Source organism: Hypomesus transpacificus, unplaced genomic scaffold (assembly GCF_021917145.1).
Source record: "Hypomesus transpacificus isolate Combined female unplaced genomic scaffold, fHypTra1 scaffold_129, whole genome shotgun sequence".
Taxonomy (NCBI): domain Eukaryota; kingdom Metazoa; phylum Chordata; class Actinopteri; order Osmeriformes; family Osmeridae; genus Hypomesus; species Hypomesus transpacificus.
This window is the reverse complement of record NW_025813705.1, coordinates 278,276-305,983: the sequence shown is the minus strand read 5'-3', so window position 1 is coordinate 305,983 and position 27,708 is coordinate 278,276. Positions and strand designations below refer to the sequence as shown.

General features: G+C 41.6%; 1 protein-coding gene across 6 annotated transcripts in view; it reads right to left on the bottom strand.

Moving 5' to 3' along the window:
• The window catches only part of mgat4c (mgat4 family member C), a 62,607-nt gene that overhangs the window by 20,164 nt on the left and 14,735 nt on the right, over positions 1-27,708 (bottom strand). For 3 of the 6 annotated variants that reach the window (XM_047050833.1, XM_047050832.1, XM_047050836.1), the window contains exons 2-3: positions 14,107-14,177; positions 8,794-8,881 (exon numbers count right to left, since the gene is read on the bottom strand). The gene's annotated coding sequence lies outside the window, so the exon portion shown is untranslated. Of the gene's footprint in view, positions 1-7,684; positions 7,805-8,793; positions 8,882-13,581; positions 13,692-14,106; positions 14,178-27,708 lie in introns of those variants that run through there. The other 3 variants (XM_047050835.1, XM_047050834.1, XM_047050837.1) reach the window with 2 other exon arrangements.

Here is a 27,708-nt window from a genome sequence, read left to right as displayed (position 1 = left end):
GTACGATGGATTCTACGATCAACTTAGGCTTGCGACGCTTTCGGGAAACGCAGCCTAGACTAGTCTCTCGGCAGTTCTGTAGTCAGTTCATGTGTTTGTGGCTTTGAAGGGAGGAGGTGAGATATGGGTTGAATTGTTTGGAATAGAAGCTAAAATAGCTAGCTTTGCAAAACTTGCCTACACCACCTTTAAGCCAATGTATCTATTGAGACCTGTGGAAGAACCTGTAATTTTGTGGGTAAGATCTGTAATAAGCTTTTGAAACGGTCCTAATCCATCTTGTGTCTACATCCCTATTATGGGAAAAAAACATGTCAAGGCACAAAAGTAGAACATGATTGGGTTCCTGGAAAATGAGCTCAGCCACCACAACCCTGCTGTGTTTGCTCTGAGATGTTACTGTAGAGACGCTTGACAGGGTGTCACAGCACAACCGCCACTGCGCAGCCAAAACTGCCACATAGCCAACACTCCTGACCTCTCGGCACCGCTGAAGAACTACAAGTGCTTCCCATCTCCTCTGACTGCTCAACCTGTCAATCTGCTTATTCAAAGGTTCCCCCTTCCCTGGGAAAAGCTCATTTTCCTTAGCCTCGGCCCAGGCACCAAGTGTCACTTCAGTTTAGATTCCACCACCTCCCTGCAGCTTCACACAAAAGCTCCCATGGTGGGACTCTGTCTTTCATTTTCAAACCACTGTCCTATTAACCCTGTAGGGGAAGATGTATTAAAAAATTCCCTGGCATTGAAAAGGCGACTCTGAGCCTCAGCCTTGTGCCCATACACAGTGTGAAACTAAATTCTACACTGACACTTTGGAAGTGACATTTGAATATCACTTTCCAGCATCAATAAGACCTGATATCAAGCCAAAAACAAGTGGCTGTTACCTATTAGACATTACATTTGTAAATGCAACTCATAAGTTTGTTGTTTAGTCTCATTTCTCCGACCTCAACAGTCATATAACTCGAATCCTTTTGGAGTGCAATGGCTTGTTTACAAGAATTCTTTGGAGTGCAGAGGCTGTTTACAAGAAACCCCCTCTACTCAGTTCAATCATTTGTTGCCAGCATCGTGGAGGGTCTGAATCTTAATACAGCCTGATGTCTGTCTGGTTTTCAATCTGCTACAAGCTGCAGGCCTGTCTGAGAGAGTAATGAGAGCCCAGTTCTGTCACAGAGGTTTCCTCAAAGACGGCCGGATTGCAAATTCATGGCAGTAGTTCGCTGTCAATGCAGCTCCCTTTTCTAAGCAAATCAATTCTAATTTTGTCCTCTATGTTGGTAACCTGTTTAAGGTTCTGTTTCATTCAGGCTTATTTGCAGCCTTCCTGTCACACAGTCCTTCAACCATGTGTTGTGGGGGAGACCTCTTATTAGGCATGTGATCTCAGTAAGCACCCAAGAAAAGGTAGACAACAACTGTACTTTCATTGCCATGAAGCAGGGTTCTTTTTTCACAACCCAGTATTGATAAACACAACATGTCCACAGGTTTCTCTGGACAGAATGTATCTGATCTTGGATTAAGAACATGACACATTGCATAAGGTGCCAGTGGTCTTCATCTGGTTTGTGTTATTATTAAAGTTATTCCCTTATCATCTTCTTGGGGTGGAATTCTCTTTGCAGTCCCAATGCGTTTTTTGTTTGTCTGAGCATCTACACTGCTGTCAAGGTAACCATGTCAATGGATGAGTAACATGTTATTGGAGCACTGGATATGCCTGAGGCATCATATTAAAACAGGGTCACAAGCCAGCTTTACTCTGCTCCCTGTCGAGGTCTGATATCGATGTAACATCTATGTTTGGTGAAGGGTCCCCATTCTAGGAGGGTTGTTTCTAGGCTGCAAACATTCCTGTATCGCACAACAATTTTAGAAAGGAAGGCATTTTCTTCAATAACTTGGATAGGTTGCTATTACAAACTAGGTGCAGTACAGGATATTGATGTAGAATGTTATAATTTACAGTGTATTGATAAACATGCACATATTGCATTTTTCAGACAACCTACTCACAATAAAACAGTTTATGCAACGAGTCACGATTCTTCAAGAGTAGACAAGCATTATGAGTACACTAAAGAGTCTTACTGCAACGAAGATTGAGAAACTAAGCAGAATTCTTTATACAGTCACCCTGTTAAGCAGTTTCATATTATATTCCAAAATCCATCTAAAATGGCAGGCTACTGACCTAGTGTCCCTTGAAAAAAGAAGAAACATTGAAGATGACCTAGTGACTGTCACTGATGTTTTGTCGAGGGAATCCGTAACGTGTGTGATAACCTCTGTTTGGAGGAGAGAACCATGCCTAGACATGGATGGGTTTTGCTTAGTTGGAAGAGGGCCAGAAAAAGAAAGCTCCGTCAGGATCAGTGGAGCCAGTCTCCACTGACTCTCCAGGCACTGTTGGATGCTCTGCTGCCTGGGAGTCGCTGTACGTTATCAGCTATCATCAAAGATGCTGTCAAGAAAATGTGAAACTGGGGCTTCCAGAGGCTGTCTGAGACGCTAGACTCCAAATGATACAGGCTTATTAATTCTTCAAAAGCCACACAGCTTCTTTTTTCCCCAAGACTCATTTTGGTACATTTAAGGATGATAAAAGCTCAGCCAGCTCTCTCTCTCTCTCTATTACGTCCTTTCTCTCACATACATCATGCATAATGCAGATGCACACATTTTGTTGATCTGCAGAACACATTACTCCTTACTATGAAATAGCTGTCATGTTTGGAAGTCTTTCATGGGAATGGAAATAAAATTGGTATTTTTATGATCTCAAGATAAAGAAGCATATAGCAAATACTTGAAGAAAAGTCTATGTATATGGGAGCACTGTTAATATAGCGTAGGCATGGTCAATAAGCTTACACAGGCTACCCAGCACATAGATGGGTTTTACTAGGAAAACTGAAATGTTTTAGATGTACTGTAGATTTAGAGACACTCAATCTACACACATCTGTTCCACATACAATCAGAGCACTTACTTGTTAGATGTTTGACTGAAGCTGTCAAGCACCAGGGATCTGCACACTGTATTGGTTTTCACTGACTGGAAAGAAAGTTGGATTTGGTGCTAATCCATGTTAACGCTAGTATGATTTTTAATGGTGGGTTGGTTCATCTCTAGTGGTTTTAGATGTCCTTGAAAAACAACTGTTTTGACAACAGGAAAATTCCTAACAAAGAGTTAATTGGGTCCAAATCACCTAGATACTGTGTGACACACAATCAGAGGATCTCTAGTTGATTCAGCTATTAGCAAACAGCTGCATATTGCACGTTTTTTAAATGGAGATCATGGATATAATATCATGGAATAATTTCCCTCTTCAACACCAGAAGTGAACATAGGCTCTCAAAATGTTCACTAAGATCAATTAAAATGGCTGTGAGGAGACCATTAAAAAGCGTTGCAATACCTTTTGCAAACCCTCTCTATTGCTGAGCATGAGATTACAATATGTGGAACATCAAAGCTTTAATTATCTTAATTACCCATGCATTTGCATGCGGGTAAGATCCTTGAAACCGAATTAAGATCCGAAGATTTGTGCCAAAACCAACTGTTAAATGCACATCATTTGAATGATATATGAGACCATTAATTGTCAAATTCACCACGATTGGGAGCCTTTATTACAGTTCACAAGGAATATCTGAATTACTATTTTTACACTTACAGTAACAAATGCATATTTCTCAACCCCCGCTTGTTTAACTGAAAAGATAATTGCAAGCCTGGAATACATTCTTTCTCCACTTTAAGCAATGGGACGATTTCAACTAACATCTTGATAAAATACCCCAAAAGCCTTTTTTCCCCCTGTTTTTACTTCAAAAAGAAGACAATTTAGCACAGTGTCTGCTGCTGGTTAGAGTCTAAGCACAGCAAGTAACTTTGTGACTGCTGTGACCTGGCATCACGGAGTGCTGAGGATAATCTGACAGTTTGGCCGTGGGGCCCTCTGTGTCTCAATGAACAGCAAAGGGCACTCTGCGGGGCCATGCTACTGGGCTGAGAGCCCAATTGGCCAATACACTGTGGGTACTAACCCACCAGCCACTGCAAAAAGCCATAGGTTAACATAAGCCACTCTGGTATTGCAGCCCACTGACTCCAGGCAGATGGGTCAAGCTCTACGACTGCAATGAACCTACTCCTGCACACAAACTATCCCCTATGTTCCATCAACTCGACTGCAGGAAATGGCACTTAAGCTGTGGGAAAATAAAAACCTATGCAACATCTCTGCTCATTTGCAAGGATGGAAAATGGCATTCCAATATGGAAAAATGAGAAGGGGCAAATCGCATCGCTATGTGTTTACTGGGGAAAAAAAATAAAGCTGCAGCATTGTAAGCAAAATACCCACCCTTTCAATGATCCAACAAAACTCAATATCATCAGCCTTATCATACAGGATAATGGCATCTACAATGCAGAGATGGGGCATCTGTTGAACAATAAATTGATGGAGCTCCCGCAGCCAAAACGGAGAGAACACACAGCAACAACCAACGCAACCATACAGCCTCAGGCATGCTCACAGCCATGTCACTTTCTCAACCTGAGTCTCTCGAGGCTGTCAACAGCGTAGACGATACTTTAACTTGACGAGGACTTTGAAAAGGAGGTAGGAATATTAGGGCGTCGAGGAATACTCTCCCCTGTGCCGAGGCTTTCCACCGGCAAAGATAATTGTCTCCCTCCCTACCCCAGAGAGATGGGTGTATTTCTATGACCTATTACTAGGCACTCCCCACCCTGTATTGCAGACGGATATGTCACAGCGGTCCTCCATAATTACTTTGGCTGATAGAGGTGAGAGAGGACATTTGCATCAGATGAGGAACTAGGTAGTTTGGTGTGTCCCCACTTTCCCCCCTTTTAATGTCAACTTAATCTCTAAAGGTTACAACTGGCACCTCCACTGTACATATCTTTCAAGTTTGCTGAATCAGTACTTTGGAAATGGGCTTGACCTTGATTTTGAAGGAGTGAGCACATTCTGTACTGTAAGGAACCTATTGAATAGAGGTGCTTGTTCGGTTGCTGTAATACTTTTTTTATTACAGCTCACTTCAGTAGGATAGTGAGAAGAACACAGTGTAAAATATATTAGTCGTTCCAAAGGACTCGCACAAAACCAGGAAAAATCCCATTAATCTACTATTTGAGTTAATCTGCAAGCCTGTGTTTAATTATTTGATAACAAATATATTTCAAGATTAAAATTGATGCCGTTGGAGCTTTCTTGTAGAGAACTTTAAACATATTTGATAATTGGAGGTGCTAACAAGGTAGTAAGACTGGATGCAGGCAATACCTATTTCTTAAGGTGTACTTGCCTATCCTCGATTTGCCTTCCATGGTCTTTAATTCCCACACCACCTTTCACACCATTAGTGTCTGTGCATCACACATTCTCCATTCTTTTCTCGGAAATTCTGGAACCAGATTTTTGCCTTGGGCCATGGAGCACGTACCCACACCTTTCCACCTCCACACACTCACACACACACATTCACCCCCCCCCCCCCCCCCACACACACACACAGATGCCTGGAGCCAGGCCCTTGTGTGCCCGTCTACCTCAGAGAAGCTGGTGCTTGGCATATAAAAGAGGCTCCAGTGGGTTCGGTGCCTGCCAAGGCTCTCTTTTGATCTGCAGCCAGGTTATGACAGATGATCTACATTAATCTCACTGCCCCCCCCCCCTCCTCCTACTTACTCTCTATCTCTCTCTCTTGCTTGACACGAGAGCAGAGTCCATTTGTTTGGAGGGATCATGCTATCAGGTATATTGTTTTACTTATTGTCTATACATCCCAATACTGGAGAAGTTTAAAATGCCTTGGTTAGGAGGAGAAAACATACTCGGAATGCTGAACCCATAGGTCAAGGTTTTAAGCGCTATTGAGATTGAGACACTTATTCTTTCTGTTTTTGATCTGGGCTTCTAATATCTTAGGTGATTATTGGGGCCATCTAACAGTGTTCCAAGTTTCCATAAAATTCAGTTGTGCTTCTAAAATAATGTATGTATTGCTAACTAAATTGTAGATTCCAATATGTTCTTCTGGTCATTTGAGTAACGCAGATCCCAAGAGCGCATTCAAAATTAACTGTAAGTTGAAAGGCTTTATAAAGAGTAATGGAGTGCCTGAAAAGCCTTTGTTATTGGAATTGTCTTAGACTATTAGAATTTTCCTCCAATCTATCACCACAAACTACTAACACACTAATTTAATTTCCAAGCTAATAGGTTTAGTTCCGTAACATTTTAAATAAATTACAAACTGCCAGCGTCTCCTCTTGGGTTTCATAGAGAGAGTGAGAAGTTTGGGAAACGAACACATGCAAAAATAGGATGTCCCCTCGGGTACTGTGGTGAGTGCACTTCACCTAAACAGTATGTTCCATAAATGGTATCATAATGTGGAGAGAGGTAGTGGTAACAAAAATGTTTTGCCATCAAAGGATATGAAGATAGTGACTGGGGATGGATGAGAAAGGACAACCTGTGATGTGGCTATTCCATTAGAAAATCACAGCCAGCTGTTATTTCTAAAGGGATCATCTGCTTATTACTATGATTTCCATAAGGAATAGTTTGCCACTGCATTATTTTGCATGGCAGGCGGCCGATGAAAGGTGTGACTATGCTAATGAGAGAAAACTGTTTCTTTTTGTATTCAGCCGGACAGACTCTACGGACTTTAGCGAAACAATTATTCACATTTCACATTTTAGTACCTGTTTTCTGAGGTGAAATCAAAAATGGCATTTGGTAATGACCGACCATATTATTTGTGTTTTTCATTCTTTTTGCCGACCCGTCCATTGTTTTGGCGGGCAAGCACTTTTTGTGTGTGCTGTAAATTGGCAATCACAGTTGTCACATTAGCATTGAAATGGCAACTCTGATGCTTCTGTATGGGAGGGTCATCTGCGCTTCTGAATGGAGGAGAGAATGCTATTATGTTACTCTCTTAAAAGATCATCTGCAGTATATTTATATGGACGGTGGAAAATAGAGTAGTCCTTTTCCCCAGTACTGTGCATGTCCAATCTATTTTCATGCAGCATTGATCTGGACATTTAATCAAGCCCCTTCTTTCTCCCATACGTCAGTCTACCTAAAAGTCTAGGAAGAGAGGATCAGGATGCATGAGACCCAGCGAGTGAGATAGAGCGACCACTACACTGCCTGCCTCGCATGTATTGACTTCATATTTGGTGAACATATATCAATCAGCCTAGCTTTTATGCGCCATCAGGGAATTTCAGTCTTTAGTCATAAACCACTATGGCACACATCATGTCAAATCCATGACAACACTACGGGGCATTACAAAATCTGTGTATATATATATTCTCGTGGAAACACCACGGCATTAACTTGAACAAGACGGTTGTTACACTTCAGTTCTTCAACGTCTAAACATATGCTTTACAGTCACGTTGTGCTAATTTCGTATTGCATTTAGCACAGCACGAAAGATGACTTGCCACAGTACCATATCATTGAACCACTAAAGAGGTAGTTAAAGCTCAGTCGATAAGTCATTTTCTCCATCCATCTCAAGCTCCACGTGAGGAGATCTACATAAAAGTCGTCCTGACAACGATGGTTATCGCAAGCTCTTCTTGACGGACACTCACGTTGCTATGCACAGCTGGGGCAGCTGGGACGAGTATGCCTGTGATCTTCTTTCAAGCCTCATTCCTCCTCTGTTTTTCCTCCTTTGGAATCTGAGCACACAGCTTTCGGTTCATGCTGTCCTGTAGAAGGAACAGCTGTTTGCATGAATGTTTAATGAAAGGCCCACATCAGACTGCGCTTCCAGCAGATGCAGATCTGGCATGGATCACCTCCGTCTCTCCTGAATTTTGTTTAAAGATCTCCCTCGCTTCGAATGTCAAATGTCTAATTCATTTGAGTGCTTCACTTATCAGTCGGCGTGCACAAGTAGAGCTGCTTGACAGAAGAAGAGAGTTCCTATGTTTTATAAGTGTGTAGACTACCACTCACTACCAGAGGTGATGTAATCTTTAGTCACAGATATAAATACTGGGGCTGGTGCATCGAGCTGACAAGAAGAGCAACTGTACATTTGAAATACAGCAATTATCCAGAACACTTCCGTTTGTCAACTAATTTGCGGAACATGTTGCTACTTGCTATCCTGAATAGCAAAGCAGCACAAAGTCAATAGGAATGTCTGTATACAGTTGTTTTGCTTGGTAACTGTACCATCTGTACCGAAGAAGTGTGAAAAGCATTGACACCAACAAAGTGTAAATGTTGGCAATCAATATTTATCCTTTTGATAAACCCCTCTGGGCAAGCATGCCCCTTCAGCTCGCCAACACAAACACAGCTTTGTGGTTTGGAATCTGTCACAGTGTGTGGCTGAAAGGGCTGAGAACACAACCTCCCCTTTACAACTTGGTGTGTCTGCATTCTCACAGAGAACACGGAGCTAACGACCAGACGAAGAACAGCACTTGGATAACGGTTCCCATTCTGTACAGAAGCCATTTTTGGGGAGGCAGAAATGTGCAACTGATAATGGCATTGTTTGGCTCGTGTGGCCGTGAGACGACGGTTCTCAGTGCGTTCCCTTCCACAGTGTGATATCACCGTGAGACTTCACGTTGACTATCTGACACAGTGTGAGCGTTAGAGCTATCAATACGAGGAACTAGAGGAGGAGCCAAACATTTTAAACAAAGGCAATTCTGTACATGCATGACAGGGCAGCAGTTACCTTGGTTGAGAAGTTAGACAGATGTCTGGGAGAACGTCTGCTGGAGCTGCAGATGATCATGGGCTGGATCCATACTCCTCAATAACATCTAGGTAGAAAAGAAAACGTGGCACTCAGCATCACAGGGTTATATCAGACGCTGGGCAAACACACTTTTCTGTGCTGTACTTTGACGAGTAATGCACCTTAGTGTAAACTGGTCTGTCTCTCTGTGTGTGTGTGTGTGTGTGTGTGTATGTGTGTGTGATATGCACATGAGTGCTCCCATTTCTGCAGTATGCACATCAATGATACACATCCATTCTTTTGTGTGCAAGTGAGTGTGCAATGGAGTCTGCTTGTTTGCACGTTCACACAATGTTCAATAAAAAAGTCCCTCATCTCCCGCAGCAGCCCCCGTGTCCACCAGACTCTATTACTCAGTGGCTTATGGAACAATCCAATCTCAGGAGCCCATTGGAAAAGCTGGATTTGCAAAGGATGCCCAGACACTCCTGACTGTCGAACTGTCTCTCATCCCACAGAGACACTGACGGTGGTGATGTGACATTGGGGCGGCACTCCCACAGCGAGGCAGAGTAATTGGCTTGCAATGATGGGCCATAAACATACATCACAGGGGCGGCGAAGCGTCAAGGAGACAGCTAACTAATCCGCCCGCTCCGACCCTCAGCTGCCGCGCGGCACGGGTTACTTGTATGCGAGCACACGCGCATGTGGCCGGCCACTCATCTAGTTTTTTTCTTGGGCTGGATGTTCACGCTTCCTGCACATGGGTCAGCACTCAGTGCCGTTATCATAACACACAGAAATGACTCCCCTCCTCCTCAGCTATAACACTATCACCATAAGATAGAGGATAACACTATTCCCCAGGCATCATCCTTATAACACAAAGGATGCCCCCTCTCACCATTACCATTACCATGCAGTAATGTATAATGGACTCCATTCAGTCCCCTGGCACCATCACTCCAACATATATGGGACGTCCTTTTTGTCATTGTTATTACCATACAGTGCTATCTAATGGACTTAATTTTCATTCCCTTGGCCGTATAACCATCACACAGACCGCTTGATCCATAACCATGAGACTACTGTCACAATAGGCAAAGAGACCCTGTTACTCACAAATGCAACTAGGCGGAGCCGACATGTCATAGAGAAGGGTCACACGCACTGGTCACGCTGCAAACGAGGACAGGAAATTGAGCACAAAGTAAGTTCTATTTTGTAGTTCTTCTCTACATACTCCCATTTATCGGCTTGGAAAAAAGAAAGAAAAATACAGGAGTATGTTTTTCTGCAAATTTGACCTAAAAGATAAACACCTTTTATCCTGTTCATTCTCATTCATTGTTCAGATTCAGGCAGACAGGTTATAGAAAAACACTTTCTTCCTAAAATGACCACAAACCCAGAGGCCCTCATCCCTCTCTTTCTCTGCACAGATTGGGTCTTTACGGGGGAGAATGGAGGGAAATCAGAATGAAAAGCGAGGGTTTGGGGGTCCGAGAGGCCCTCTCATTATTCAGAGAGACACTCGAGGCCACAGGAAGTGGCACACTTCATTTTTCTTGTCGGACTTGCGCTGGCTCGCTGGCGTGTTCACAGACAGTAGGGAGACTAAGGAGGATGTGGAGGGGTGAGATGTGCGGGTTGGGGGAGCACTCAGGATGGAAGCCCTTTACTCAGCCTACAGCATTTAGACTACTCAGGCTCAAAAGGAGACCACCTGAGAGGTTAGGCCTCCTGAGTAAGAACCATAATGTGATTTTCAATCTGCAGGCGGTTTCTAGTATTTTGGCTATATTTTATCCGCTTAAAGTTATTCTGTCTTCGAAAGACCTAGCTTCATTATTGACAATACATATTGTTTAGTAATAGTGTCATTGGAAGAGTAATGGGTATTTTAATAGCAAACTGACTGTGGAGTTTCGCAAATTATTTTCAGTTTCCAGTCCAGCTCAGTCCAACAAAAAATAGAAATAGTCATTCATCTAAAGGCGATTAATCATCCCTGGAAATTACCCAAAGTACTTTAAATTGGTCACACACCATGGCACAAGGTATTGCATTTAAATATTCTCAAATGAATATTCTGCAACTGTGATCAATTTCTCCCTGTCCACGCAGAATTTGACCTTCTGTGGAACTGAAAGTTGGGTAGAAAGAGAAGGGGATCTGGTGTTTGGAAGACGCTCCGTAACGTCATGGCAGACTCATTCCAACACGTCCCAGTCTGTGGGTCAGAGCGAACGGCACGAGTGTCAGACAGACTCTGTGTTTGCCTCCTAATTGGGATAATTTATTGCCCTAACAGGCAGAGCAGCTGTGGCTTTACTGCACAGCACCAATTTAGTCCAGATGCTGATATGGAAGGCATGGCACAACGTGACTCGGGGACGAATTGTTTGCATAACTTCTCATCTGAGTAATTCATGTGAAACGATGTGTTCCGAGCTGCTTTTCCAACGCCACGTCTTTCTGCTGTTGCCGAAAATGTGATCTTGACACAATTCAAAGTTATGTTTCTAAAGGTGTTCTTGGAGGAGATGAGTATGGAAAGCGGAGATAAAAAATATGTTCTAGTAGATCCATGGTTGTATTAGCTCAAAACAGTAAGAAAAAAAAGAAAAAAATATTAGAATAGATGATTGTGAGCTTATGTTCCTGGAAAATATGGAGCACGACTCTCTGAAATCAGTTCACAGAGAAGACTACCTTCAGGGCAAGGATAACTCCAACATACGGTGGTTGGCCTTTATTCCTTCAGGGATCTCAGAGATGATGTGCCCCGGGTACAAGCACAAATGTGAATAAAAAACCCTGCAGAGGTCAGTAGTTACTGTTACTGATATTTTTTATGTGAAAGCACACCAACAAAACAGTTTCCTTAGCCATCTTAATACCTGTCTTTCAAGTATAAAGAGAGGCATATTCTTTGTGTGTTACTGTATGTCATTTGATACTGTTGACTCATTGTGTAATGCAAAAAAGACTGTGGCAACAAGTCGACAGATCTTAATTATCTGTCAAGGAGCACCAATAGGAAAGATATTTACTAATATTGCCTTATTTAAAGACAATCCAAAGGACAAAAATATATCTGACAAAAGACATCTTAAATCCGAAATCTTTCCAGATGTCTTAAATCCAACGTTTCTTTTTTACTTTTTGCTTTTTGCTAACTTCATACCGTTCAATGATTGTTCACAAGTGTGAATCCTGTGTTGACAGGAGTACTGGACTACCTGACCATGTTACATAGGCTCTAATTACTGTAACTTTGGTTCTACAATGACATTTCTTCAACTGACTTGTGTGAATTGCCCTGAGAATGTTATAAAATGTGTTGCATTGGAAATAATAGATGAAAAAGGGCAGCGTATGAGTGAGCTTTAAGATGAGCAAACTTTGTTAAGCTGTGGCCTACTCAAGAGGTGAGAGATGAAAGGAGGTCTTGCAGCTGCATTCTCTGTTAAAATTCAAACTATCTGGAGCGCTTCGGAATCCCATTACCTTTTCCTTCCCATCACTGACTTCTGATCCTCAAAACAAAAACAGCTGTCTGTTGAACCCATACCCTAACTGGTGTCTTGTTCCACCCTGACACCCCCAATGTCTCTCACGCATAAGGAAAAGGTGTGTTTTAGCCTGGCTGAGCACTGAGCAGCTATGTCTGGAGAATAGAAAGTATTCAGTGTTTTACAGTACATGGATAATCACTCTGACCCAATTAGCTCTCTTTGTTAAATAAAACTCTACTGCCCTTCATATAAACAGCCCCCCCCCCCCCCCTTGAGTTTTTACAGTACAAAGTGATTACAGATTTAATTAGCTAAGGACCTTGCTTCAGGGAGAATCATGAATCCATATTGATATTTCTGCAGATTGTGGTGATAGGGCCTAGTCTACATGACGAGTTATGGAGAAAATGCCGAAAATGGAACGAAGTGATGATTTGCAACTTTTACTTGCTCCTGTTTACTCTTCTCCCCCGAGGCTAATCATTTTATTGCCGGATGAGGCTGAGAATTATGCAGAGCATGGCAGCGATCAATGCTGTCTCACTGCTTTGGCTGGGATCTAAAGAGGTCTGCTGTCAGGGTGGCAGCATTTCTGCTTTTGACATTTAAGAATAGCCCTCTACTACTGTAATCTCTGGGAAATGTATGAAATGTTTGCAGACCAACAGAGAAATCTTTGTAAGTGGAATACTAGGCATGGTTGGTGTTGTGGAGAAATTGGCACCCTTCAGGTCTTGTTGTTCAGAGAATATCATTGCAAATATTTTTTGTATGACAGTCCAAATATTTACTTATTTGTGTATGAAAATAAATTATAGATTCATAATCATAGTATCTTATTTTGATAAATCTTGTTTCAGCAGTGTGCCTTCATACAATTAAGCTCCAATGCAATGTATATTGCCCTTTGTAAACTCCACTATTAAAAGCAGTCAGATGATGTGATGAGCTGTAAGACATTAGAATCGGGGTGGAGTGAGGTGTCAAGGTGACTCGTCAAACTCCCCACACATATAAATATTTAACCAGTGTAACACAGCAGCTCAGAAGCCTGCAACACGCCCCCGGCTTGGAGTGGAATGTGAGCGCAAAATATGAAGGGCAAGAGCAAGAGAAAGAGAGATTGTGATAGAGGGAGAGAGAGAGATAGAGTGAGAGAGAGAGAGAGAGCGAAAGAAAGAAAGAAAGAAAGAAAGAGTGTGAAAGAGAGAGAAATAGAAAGAGAGAGAACCACCCCCCCCAAAAAAAAAAATACCTGTCTCAGGCTTCATCTTGCAGCCCAAATATCAGAAGGCACGGATGACAGGTAAAACTCTCCAGTGTCGACAGTGCTGCCTCACAAGAGAACTGGAGCTGTCTCCCAGCTCCCCACATCACAGCGTCAGGTAACAGCCATGACAGACGCATGGGAACACATTTAAAATTAGCATGCACACAAACATGCACACACACACTGACAATCATATGGTTCATAGCACATATCATAACATACTACCACATGCAGATACCAACGTAAATTAGGCTTTATGCACAACTCTTTTTCCTCAGAGAAGAGTTTTTATCAGACCAAATAGTTGTCTCAAAACACATATCACAGACATAACCCGGTACATGGTCACTGATCTAATGTTCTCTTAACCAATGAGTAACCCAATGTATTACCCATTTCATTTATGCATTGATGAATTGGGTACATATGATTTAAAACAACATTGCATGGGACTCGCCAGTGTCAACAGGTACAGGGCTTGGGCCAGTAAATCTATCCAAAAGCACTTACTTCTACTGCTTATCCTTTGGGCCATTATTGGTTGGCGCCCTAACAGATCAAAGTGGCAGTAGTCTTCAATCCTAAATGAAGAAAAAAAAACATTGTGTTAGTAAAGAAGCCCGTCCACGCACGCACACAAAGAAAATAAAACAATACTGCGTTGTGGCTTTACGTGTGGACAGTTTTTAGGACCCGGGGTAAGAGATAAAAAAGAGAGAAAGCATGTGTGTATGTGAGAGAGAGAGAGAGAGAGAGAGAGAGAGAGAGAGAGAGAGAGAGAGAGAGAGAGAGAGAGAGAGAGAGAGAGAGAGAGAGGGATTGATTTTCTTCCAGAAGTGCCAGTTCATCATTCGCTGAGACACATTCTATCGATCCTCCCGTCTTTAGTTTGTTTGTAATTTTGGGGACTCAAAGCTGGTCGCTATGATAGATCCCTCGATACGCCACTTGCCTCCCCAATGAAGAATGGAAGGATCAAAAGATGTGCAGGGATGACCTCATTTTGCAAGGCATTGGCTCTCTGCCGGCCCTGTTTAACGGGTGCTTTGCTTGACTGGAGCATGTGCATGATTCAGTCTATAATATAAGGCTTACTGTGTGGTAAGTGCTCATGAAAATGAGTTGGCTTATAGCTAACTTTTTGGAAAATACCACTGCCAGGCTAAAGGTATTAAAGAGGTCTCCCCAAACTCACCAATGGCATCACATTTTTCATTTAAGTGGATAACATTTTCTCATTGTGTTTTTTATCCGTATGCATACCTTTCCCATCACTCAACACAACAGACATGAAAGTCATGGATCAAAACCCTATAACCTAACTGCCAATGTCATTTTAGTGCAGTAAATGGTTATCCATTTTCTTCTTCTTTGGTTCTCTCAACCTACAACAGTGGATATTTGTTTAACGGTTGCTCAATATTGGGAGCAGTCACCCACACAAAACCCAACCGGGCCTTGAACCCGGGCCCCAGACCCTCAACAAAACCTCTACCCATCTCAGGAGACAAGCCAAAGTCACAGTGACTAGCACTGCATCGCAAAGACTGAAAGAAGGCTGCCTAAACAAGAAGGACACGTCACACTCATATGCTGATAGTTGTTGGTCTGACTGTATCACTATTGCGAATATGAGGTGGTCATCGAGTTCGCGCCACATTGTGGGCAGACTTAAAGGCAGCCCTACCCACGGGCAACGTGACAACACCGGTTACACAAGCACACTTCTTGACACGACGAGGTCCCTCAAGTCAACACACTTTGAAAGACTGGATATAACTTGAAGGCTGGGGTGTGACAGGACCTCTTCTGAGTCAGGTTGCCATATTCGCTACCTACAGCAAGCAGAGTTTTGCCAAAACGTTCACCCTCCAGAACTCCCCAGGTTGTTAAAATGCTATTTACGCTTAATGGCCACGCTCATTAGCGAGCGTCCAAAAAAACACACTCCGGTCATTACCGCGCACATTTTGCAGTCAAGCTACACGCCGACATTGTCTGTTTGTGTCATCCGTCACAGCCCCGTTTCTTGGCAGGTGGCACCAGCCAATGCCGAGCACAAATCTTCTAATTATCTGCAACTATCTTCATCTCCTTACACTGGCTGTCGGTTTGTTTTGACAAGGCTGTTGTATCAGTGTAGTACAGAACCAGGTTTGAAACAACATCAATCATGTCGCTACCACAGAGGCCACTTGCGGGGGGGGGGGGGGGGGGCAACCTAGGCAGTGATGCAAAGAGCTGCACTTTACCTTGGCGAGAGCCTCCTGAGAAAAGGCTAGGAGGAGGGCCGCAGGAGAGAGAAAGTGTGTGGGATTGACTAAGGAAGACAATAGCACTCAGTTCCCTTTCTATTATTTACTTGTAGGGCTGTCAAAGAAGGCCATATGTTACGAAATACTTTTGTGGTATGTAGTGAAAAACTGCTCAGTTGAACCTAGTGTCTAAAGGCTCGAACATCATTTCTACAAACGAGGGTTCTATTTCTGATAGGGGTTAGCAAATATCCGATTTGAACATGGGGAAGGAAACTGTAGAACTGCCATATAAAATATAATTGCTTCTTTAACAATTTTTATAATGATAACCCATGTCTATTGAGGTTTAAAAAAAAAAAAACTGAGTGGCAATCTATTACAAGTCTAGCAATATATTTTGATATCTGGATATGGCTTTAGAATTGCTGTAGAAGTCTCCATCTGACTTCAAATCTGTATATTGTCTTTTGATAAAAGAAATAATGCAGACCGTGTGGGTGTGCAACAGCTCCTATCCAAGTAAGAAATTTGAGAGGCAATGAAAGACCAAGAACGAGTGGGTGAGGAAACACACTGGCGATCCTTTGTCAACTGCACAGCGCCATTTAATGGCCTGTAAACCTCTTTGCAGGAAAAGAACAAGCAATTAGCATACTGAGTGGATTACAAGATTGCTCTGACTCCTGGATTAATGTGTGCACTTAATCTTCTCATTGCTAAGCGATTGTTGGATATGGCCATTCGAGAGGAACACATTTCTTCTCTGTCTGTAAGCCAAGCTCCTCAAAATAAAAAAGAGATTTCCTCCATGGTGGTCATGGCACTAATATGTCTATGTGTGCCCAATGGACAGACCACCTTCCCTGCCTTTCAGATTCAGAAGCAGAGTTGTCACAGGTTAGGCTACTTTGTGTTGCGGTTGTCCTCTTCCAACTTCCATCATGTTTTTTGTGTTCAAAAATGCTGTTTGTGTCCTATGGTGTTTCAGGTAATATGGCCCATTTAGGCAGGTAAGCACTGTATAGGCCTCTTGTTAGTCCAATATTTTAAAGTGTTTTGTAATATCTGCCAACCATTCATTGTAAAATGTTGTATTTATTTAAATTATTTATTCATTTATTAATTAATCTTTGTTTGTATAACATGTAATGTTTGTTATGATTTAGTATTCATTCATTGCCTCCTAGTATGAAATGTGCTATATAAATAAAATTAGATTTCATTTGATCTGTAATTGTTTTTTGTTATACTGTATTAAAGGCCATTTAAAGTTGCAGAATAAAGGGTTCTAAACGTCAGCAAATCTCAAGGCAATTACATCATCTTGTTCAAGTAATGGCATCATGCTACTCTCCATGTCCTTGAGAATCAAAGTCATCCATTCTATATGTCATTGAGGCACACTATGCCACACACCTAGCCACCATCTTGATCCGACACTGTTTCCCTGTACTTCGTGATAAACTTGGCTGTAGTCTCTGCCTATCACCGGGAAATGGGGCTACCTCTGCTATCTCTCTCCATCACCTCCGCAGAAGCACTATACCTATTCGCGGGACTTTGATATAATCTTTAATCCACAACTCCGCACCTCACCTAAAAATCTTTCACCCAGAGTGTCAGCCCAGAAATGAAAAGAGCTGATAACTTTGCAGCGCTATCGCTCAGTGCCAAAGTGATATACTCCCCCTTGCAACACAGCATCTTCAAATACACAAGCATGCAAAACACACACAAAGTATATTATAGGTAAGTAAATGCACTGCATTATATACAGTATTTCCAGAAGAGAGAAATGTTCTCCTTTATCAAATATTCACTTTTGAAACTCTTTGGAACTACTAGACAATGACACCTGAAAAGTGCAGGGATCCCTGACACATGTCAATTTGAGTCACGTGCTACCTCAAATGCAAATGCTTATTCACAGCCTGGCGGACGAGACATACCTTCAGTGCTAACCAAAGTGTGTGTTGACTGGTTCCAGACATGGTAATGCTGGCCCTGATGTAGATCGGATTTTACTCCAGAGTGCTTTCTGGTAGCTAACAGCCGCAGAGAGAGAGGAAGGGAAAAGGAGAGAAAGAGAGAAAGGGCGAGAGAGGGAAAAGGAGAGAGAGTTCCCTGGGCGCATAAATAATGCATTTTCTCTTTAGAAATCAATAATGTCTCACTGCTGTGAGGATCGCCAGCGTCGCCATCACCTTCAATTTATTCATTCATTCGTCCCAATGAACACACTGCGGTGATCTACTTTCTCTCCCTCTCTCCCTCTTTCTCAGTCTCTTATTCTCCTAGCCCGTCTCTAGGGAGTTTATTTTTGCTTGTTAAGACCTCCCCCCTAGTTCTTAACAGTGATGTTTGCATTTGAGCAAGCAGACAGAGGATGCCTCTCAAAGCCTGTTGTCTACAAGTTAGAATGCCGATATTGTGGCTGTGCATATTTCTACATTTCATTTGGCCCATATGCGTTCATAGTAAAGTAAGGTTTTCAGGGTTTATGTGTAAACAGTATCTTTATTTTAATAGTGAACTTATGAAAACATATTTTGGAATTCATTAGAAAACTTTAACAGAAATATATCAAATGTTTATAGGTAGTATCAACGTATCAATGTAACGACATTTCAGGGGTTTCCCGCATCACTTAGCAGTTTTTATTTTTATTAGTGATATTCTCCGTGTTTCCACCAGTTTTCTCCCTTTCATTCAAATGGCAGTCTCCCTTCTCTAGAGAACTTCGTTTTTGGAGGAGAACCCCCCCCCCTTGGCTGCAGTACATACTTCTTGCCTTTATGAAACCTGCAACCCATCAGCATCTTACTACTGCCTCATTAGCTGTCACTCATCCAAGCTGATGCAACTGAAGTTATACTTTGGACCAGACTCTGCCTTTAAGTACTCTGGGATTGAATGGAATCCTTAGATGACTGAAGGATATCAAATCAACAAAGGTCAGTAAACATGCAAACTTGACAACGTTTGTGGACGTTTTTGTGTGCCGTAAGAAAAACACGGATTGTAAAGATGGACTGAATAATTTTTGAATACTGACCGCCAGGTTGAAAACCAATTTTCTTGCAACTGTAAGCATACCACTGAACTGGGATGTCATTCCCGCGACCCCCTCCCCTGGAGTTGTTTACCAGAGGCCCTCTAGAACTCAGCTGTGTTCAATCCACTGTGCACAGACATTTAGTGCCAACTAAACAAGTCTTTGTTTCGTTCCTCTAATCATTATCATTAGATGCAGACCGGGGAGCGTCAGTGCTCGCTCTGCCATTAACAGCTGCCACCATTTCCCATTCGGGGTCCATAGAGACAGGAGGGTGACATGGAGAATCAGCACACACTGTTTCCCTGCTGAGGTTAAGCAATCGGAAGAATTCGCAAAACGTGTAAAAAAAAAATGTTTTGTAGGATGACAACTTGGTTACATTATTTGCCTAGCCAAGCCATTGAAGCCATTACAGAGAGCATGATAGTAAACCATCTGGGTTCTTTATAGTCATTTTGAAAGCTGAGATGAAGGCTTGATCTCTGCCTCAGTCAGAAGATGACATGAATATGATTTTATTCGGGGTCACATGGATTTGTTCTGGGCAACATCCATAACACAGGATGTAACTCCAAAGTGAATTTGAATAACCACGGATGTGCAGTGCACCTTGCTATGTCTGTTAGTACACTGAATGACTGTGTGGGTGTACACACACTTAAGTGAATACGAAACTGTATGCTTCAGCCTGTATGTGTGCATTGGAAACACTTCTGCTGAGCGTAACAATAAAGCAGAGTTCAATGTGAAGCACTCACTCAGCAACTTTAGTGCTGGCGCCGCTAACAAAGGGGTCAGAGCTTACAGTAATGTCTGTTCTCTGCATCAATATACAAAGCTTCTCCAGAGGCAATACGAAGCTGTCGAAAGTTATTAAAGGGGTCTGTTTGCCACCAGCCAAGAACATGCACTCTGCACATTAAAAACCTTCAACCCCGCCCCCTCAACAGTGATGTTGAACAGTGAAGCTTAACTGCTTAATTTTGTATTCTCTCTCAAAATCACTGAAGTCAGCTTTAGTTTATTACAGCTAATGCACCATCTGTTTCTCAGGGTGAGTCCTCATTAAATATGGAGGCGATAAATAACATGTCTGACATTTGTAAAGCTGGACCTGGAGCTGGCCTGAAGCAGCCTTCTTTTAAAACAAAGTGTCTGAGATCCCAGGACATAGTATGAAATCCTAAAATGTTCATATGAAATGAACATTTTTGAATTTTCGATACACATCAAGCTACCGAAACAACTTTTCAACAGGCGTCTTTTAGTCCACATACAATAAATGTCCAGAGAAACCTCTAGGCTATACTACAAAAGGTTGACTGTATTTTGTCAAATCATAAAACAGTCTACATTTTATCCAGGATCTATTGAAGGTCACTATATGTTGGCGCCTGCCAGCTAAGAGACTGATAAATACACTTGCCACTTTTATAGGTTAACCAATAACGCACAGTAATCTCTTTTGTTTATCTCTTCCCCAGACAATTAAATTCTCCATTACTGGCGTGTGCATTACAAGGACATACTCATGGCTTTGTGGGAGAGTGTGTGTGTGATAGCAAAATTAAATTGTCTCCCATGATGCCACTTCATTCACAAAAGCCACTCAGAAAATGATACCACCAAATGTAGGCTTACCGCGTGATGCTCCATATTTGTGACATGCTAAATGTTTGGATTTTTCCTACAATCAAGTTTCAAAGCTACAGTAAATGTGTTTGAATATAATCTAAGCAATACAGCATAAGTCCTATTTACTGTAAACCTTAAAACATAGGCTAAAGTTTCTACCCCTGATAATGAAATATAACAAAATCTTTTAAATCATAGAAACCAACCCAAGGTAAATTATCTAGGAAAATCTTATCTAGGAAAAATATCTTGCTCTGCAGAGTCAACAGTTTCCACTATGAAGTACTCTCCAGCGCCAACTGCTGTGGTGGGCTCTGAGGTGTTTTTCCCACCCCACCCCACTGGATAACTGGGAGAGCTCTTTATAAAGCAGTACGTGCTCAGCAGTCTTCTAGGGAACAACACTACAGGCTAAAATCCAAGAGGCATACTGTAACAAGGCTTTACAGAGAGCTCAAGTGGCACAGGCTGCTGGAATCAGCTTTTGGCACCACTAGACAAGGCAGACAACGGGTTTTACAAGGGTGTTCACTGCCCATAGGCTGTCGCTATCTCCCTCTCTATTTCTTCCTACTCTTCCTGCTTTCATTTCCCGGTGTTATCAATACACTTTGTAACTGCTGGCTCATATGATATAAAGCTGTGGGTGGGAGGGGGACAATTCTGAGGGCCAAGCGGCGTTACTTATTTTGTGGTTGTCCAGTTTCAGTTGCTTTCTCCACTAGTGTTATTTTCTAAAGGCTGTTGAGATGTAAATTCCTTTCACTTTTTAAACTACTAAGGCTAAGATAAGGTTTGCTTCTCAGAAGGCTCATCTGTACTATAGCCATTGTTATAGAGCTGACAATTGTTAGGTGCCATCTCAGTGCATAACCCAGTCCTTTAAAGACCCTGGGACTGACCAAACCAACCCTAATTACAGCATTGGTTTCTATCTTTGACCATCTATGTGGAAGCGGCCACTGTTTTGGCAAACCCTACTTATCTGATCTGATCCCTATGGAACACAATTTATTACTTGGCTGCTCAAAAAAGTACATATAAATAAGGTATGTAATCCCTTCAATACATTTAGTTCCAACATCTTATCCAAGGCTTGGCAAGCAACATAAGCAACACAGAGTTAAGCTAAGTACTTTGACGGGGTATGCACACATATGGTGTTTGGATAACATACCTTTGATTCCGACAAAAGGCATCCAGACCAATAAATTGTTTTAACAGAATAGAAATGTGCACTTCAGCGTAGCACATTAAATATAACTAATGTCCAAAATATGGCTCTGTGGGCAATCCTTTATACCTTTTGTGTTGCCTAATATACTGATGTACTGATACAAGTGTTGAATATATCTTATAGTTGCTAGAAAATACTAATCAGAGAATCTGAGTGCCTTGTCCTGTGTATGATGGAAAGGACGTTAGTAAAGTAAAGTAGAGTACATTGGCACCAACATGCCTGGGGATCCAAGCAGTAAGGGATGCACTCAAGCTAAACCCATTGACCTTCAGATGGAAACCATATCCAAGGGAGCTCCATTTATTACACATATATCCACAGTGACTACACACAAAGAGGAGTGCTTTTTGGTTCTGGCTTTGACAGTTTGCCTCTTAGATTTCAAGAAGTGCCATGCCTTAAACCGGCCTTGACAATTTAATCCAGTTTTGACTTCAAACTGTCTTTTTGAATAGAAAGTTAAGTTTTAAGAAAAATGTATACTGTTGCGTAAACATCATATGCTACCACTAGTTCCAAGGCTCAAGCCAACAGAATATCCTACAACAGAATGGAAACCTTGTCTACTGTACTTATCCACAAAGAATTGGAGAGGCGATTTGACTCCAGGCACCCGATCACTGAAACATAAGAGGCATACTTTCCAAACCAACTTTCGAGTGCTTTTCAATGGTTGATTTCCCGTTTTTCATTGCAACGATATTGCGTCTAAAAGCAGTATGTGGAAACACCCCTCTGTGTTTGTTGTGTGCGAATCTGGGCTTTGTCTTTGAGTGCTGAGTGTATATACCCTCTTTCCAGGGCTATGCTTTGGTGCACTCCTGCAAAACGTGGAAGAATTCAATTACATGGTGGCTGGAGCCTTGACAAGAGCTCACTCTTGTTTCAATCACCCCACAGCTGGATACTGGGAGGCGGAAAAGTTGCCTCGCTTTGGGAAGCCAAAGTGCAGAGAGCAGTGGCGTGACTCCGAAAGGTGGTGTGGTGGTGGAACAGAAAGACCTGCGAAACCTAAAGTCGAACTGATCATTCCATCACAGAACATCAGCTCAGGTCCCAATGCCACACAGAAGACTGGTTAATGCAGAGAACAGGATCTAAGAGCAGAGCAGGTTAGAACAGTGCAGAACAGAGCATAGCAGAACAGAGTTTGCTTGCTAGTCAGAGCTAATGCATTTTTCTGGAAGGAAAAAATAAGAAAAATGTAGTTCTGTAATCAGGGCTTTCAAACAAAGCATGGCATAACAGGAAAACAACATTGCAATTAAAAGGTGTAGAACAGGCTGGATCTGAAAGTTTAGCTGCAATCTTGCATGAGTGAAACCCACAAGAACATATTAAAGCTTTCGAATTTCTACGAATTGTTTAATTGTCACTTTTAGTTATCAAGAAACATCCAACCCACAATTCCATTTATTACTTAATGTATAGCACACTAGTGTTGCAACAGTGAAAAAAAGTGACAGTGCCAGGCTGATGGCGTCAGCTGACCATAAGACACTCCCAATTAAACAATCACAATCAATGATCCTGATTGCCACATTTTTACTGGGTTCATAATGTCACCCATGACAGAAACTGCAGGTCTCTGGCTGTGGACAGCATTTGCGGTAGTAATAAACCCTGTTATGACTCCACATACAGTAGACAATTAATTGGGATGGAGGATGGAAGGGGATGGCAGGGATGACAGGAAACGGAGGGGACCTTGTTTGCCTCATATTTTCTTCCTCTCTTCTCAATGGCGTAATATATTTCCTTATTCCCTCCGGGCTAGGCTTGTCTCCAGTGATTGAGTGCTGCCTTGTCCTGCAGGAGGCCAGATCATTTAACAGCCATTCTCCTGCATTCCCTTAGGGAAGTCTCTATTTTATATGTCCCGTCTGCCACATACAATATAAAGGCCTTTCATTTCAAACCGTTATTCAGATTTATGGGTGACCCTACTCAGGAATGTTGTGATGATAACATAAACGTGCCAAACGAGTCACAGGAAGCAATGACAGGTGGATATATGGGAGAAAAGGAAATCATGATTGCAGTGAAGAGCAAGAGTGATTGGGTATTTTGCTGACCACACAATTTCACACTGCGTTTAAGCTAACTATAGCTTTTTACTGTTTTCAGAAAAACGTCAAACCAACTAAGTGTGTCTATTATTAACAATGAGGTTTATCTCAATATTTGCCTTTTGGATCTCAAAGAAAGACACTGTCCCTATTGATGCCTTCACCACCATGCAGAAAATCTGCTAGCCATGCCAGAGTGTGTTTCTCTTCAACAATTCCAATGCGAACTGTGGTATCAGTGTCTTCCTCCTTCCAATATGTGGATATCCAGGCATTCGAGCTGTATTGGTCCTTCATATCACTTTTCCCCAGCCTTCCCTCCCTTCCAGTTTTCTATCAGCACGTGTGCCTGTCTGCTACATATCAGTTTGGGCACAGGCTAATCTCCATTCCCAGACCCTAGACAGGCCCCAGCAATCTAAGGGCAGCCTATTACCCCAGACACACTGTAGTTTGGCACAGCAGCCAGTTGCCTGCCGTGCCCGCAAAAAGCACTAACAGAGACTCTGCTGGCACCCGGCCTGTTGCCCTCTAACTGCAGCTCCCAGCTTTGTAACTTCCTTACAATCACACAGAGCTTCATGAAACCATTTTCCAGTGCTGCTGATGATGTTCCATGAAATGTATCTGAAAGTGCCATGCTTACTTCAATGTCAAAAGGAGTATTGGCTTGGACACACAAGTTTAGCCCAAGCTGAATTTGAACAATAGTCAAAGGAATTAAGTGTTTTCTCCTGGTGCACTGCTAAATATAGTCTTCAGTCAGGGCCAATCACTCAAAGATCCAGGTAGAACTCTCAATTTGGACATAACTTTGCTCTAAAAACAGAGACTAGCAAAGCGGAGACTATGAAAGTTTGATGAAGTAGGTCATAAAATATAAAAGCTGTTATAAAGTGGACGTTAATGGCTTGCCCATGGGTGGACCAGGCCAGTAAAAGAGATAAAATGCCCTGCTGAGCACACATTTCTGAAAAAAATCAGACCAAACAGAGAGACAAACCTCAGGTCAGCGTCAAAATGGTGTGTATGGTATTTGTAAAATGAACATGAATATAGGCCCACTTTACAACAAAAAATTTGAAAACAGCCTAGTTGTATAAATGAGATTCAAAAATGTTGCCAGTAGCCCTAAATGTCCTTTGTAGTGTCAAACCTTAAAATACGACATTCCAAAATCGAAAATCTATATGGAGTACATAAAAAAATGTATGTAGATAAGTAATAAGTCATTCATAGCAAATACGTTTACAGTCTGTCAGGTGTAAATACAGCAGATGTGGCAACACTTTACATTAGGTTAGATTAACTATCATGTACAAATATTGTTGGTACATATTAATTGCTATATAATTAAATGGTATTAAATGTTAGCAGTATAGGTTATTACAAAAGTGTAAAAAAAACATATTTGGGAGAGGTGTAAGGGGTAAGTGAGTGTTGTAAAGCAGTAGTTGAAGACTGTGTTACCAAAACAATTCCAATGTTAGCATCCACTTACTCTTGGAAACCTAACCTTTCCTAACCAATTTCGCTTGCATCAACAACTTGCAACACTAAACGATAGTGCAACAACATAACAGTTCTTATGTAACCTCATTGCTGTTATTATAAGTGTTGCTAGGTAGCTACATGGTTTTGAACGTAACCTTATGGAAAGTGTTGCCATAAATGTTGTCTTTGACAACAGAGACAAACATATTTAGCAGATCAAATAATATTTTTAATATTTTTGCTCTGGAGTGGTCTTAGAGAGACTTCCGCAGTGGCTGAGCAGGTCTAGGTTGAGGCAGATCTGACTAGGATAAGCTTTATTGCCCTGCTATTATGCTATTTTTTGGTTTTTAGTTGTCCAAGCAGAAATAATGAAAAACCCTTTCGTTTTTGATAGGATTGTTTTTCTTATTTTTGTTCTGACGGTAAGTTCTAATATTTAAACATTGCAGATAGGTAAATTTACCATTACAATATACCCATGGTAGGGGTATTAACCCATAGGTGGCAAATACACTTAATCCCTGCTTGCCTGTGAGATCTAAAATTAATTACAGATGTTCCCTGTACCACTGAACAAAAAAGCACATTAGGGTCAATGTAGTCCGCCAAGATGTTTCCTCTTGAAATTTGAATAATGTATAAACTACATGTACTACAAAACCCATATAAAGACTCTGGTGCAGCCGGTGGCTCACTGAGTAGACCACATACCATGTGGGCTAAGGCCTTACTGCTGGGGCCAGGGTTCGATTCCAGCCCATTTCCTGCATGACATCCCCTCTCTTTCCCTGCATTTACTGTATCTTTAATTGTCCCATTCTCTAAAAAGCTGTAAAATGCAAAAAATATATCCATTTATAAGTAAAAACATATTTTATATACATATTTAGGAATATTTTCAAGAATGGCAATTATAAGCAACACACATGAGTTAAAGGAGCGGTCTGCACATGCTATGAACTTTGAACAAACGTTACAATGTAGGATCCCGAAAGTTGACGTGTCTGTGCCGGGATGCTTGGACTTGTACTGAAGTACAAGTCTTATCTTATCTTATTTTCTTTTTAACCAGTATTTTCTTCCTAAAAAGACCGATTGTCAAAGGATTTTAAGCAAGTTTGCAACCCACACAAAAAATACTGGATGTGCAGTATATTCTGAGAGATGAATAACATATTTGTGTTACACTTTGACTGTGACAAGTTCTAAGACAAAAAAGACTTGGGAAGGCTGAGGGTGCTAATGAGTCTTATTTTAAGAACACGAGGCAACCATGAATATTTAACAGCTTGTCTCGTTGATGAACCACCAAAAATATAAGTGTGATGAATTTAATGGTCTGTGTGAAAAACTGTCTTAATAGGCATTCGGTTATGAATATGCAAACAGAATTTACATGCACACACATCGACAACACATAGCCTACCCCAGCCCCAAAACACACGCGCATTATGAATTGGACATTGTTTCCTCATCATTACAAATATGGCTATATACATGCACTACACAAGGATAGGATCAATGAGGGTGGACATCATGATCCATGTCAACATAAAGTTTCTTAAAACAGGTAGAAAGAAAGTACAGTGGTACAATTTACAACAATCTGCCTCCTTTACTTTTTAATCCTTTTCATCAGCAACTCATCATTTCCTTACAGGCAGGACACTCCCATATGCCAAACTTATCATTAAATAACAATGAAGACAACTTTCAATGTAGCTTGGAGGTCTCCCTGGCAAGACACAAGGCACATCAAGTTACGTGCACTACTACGTTGCTAAGCAACAGTGAGCGCACGGTTTCTTTTCAGGAAAACGACTTCATTGTCTGAAATAAATCAGGTACACCCTGAACATTGGACTTGGTTATTTTGTCAAAACGGCTCATCTATTTAATATCTTGTTCATTTAGTTTATGTACATTGAATGAAATTGGAAAAATAACACTTTTATTAGCAACATTTTGCAATTATAAAATCCAACAGAAATGTTCCACCTGTTTGGAAACCAATATGTTTTTTTAATTGGACAATTCACTTGAACAACAACCATTAAATGAGGTGAAAACGTGTCTATTTGTCCTTGCAATCTCTTATAAAATACATAATTGGCTAAATAGAAGAGTGTGTTTTGATAACATGCCCCTGGCAGGCCACAAACATGTTGCTGGACATGTTTTTGCTGCCCTTGGTAGGTTGACAGGCCCAACATCTACTGAAGCAAAATAAACTCTGCTGTTATGTTTATTATTGTTGATGAATCACTGCACCCCATAAACACTGTATTTGCTAAACAATTGTGAGTGTTATGCATGTGCAATGCCCCACAAACCTAAAGAACAAAGAGGCAAAAA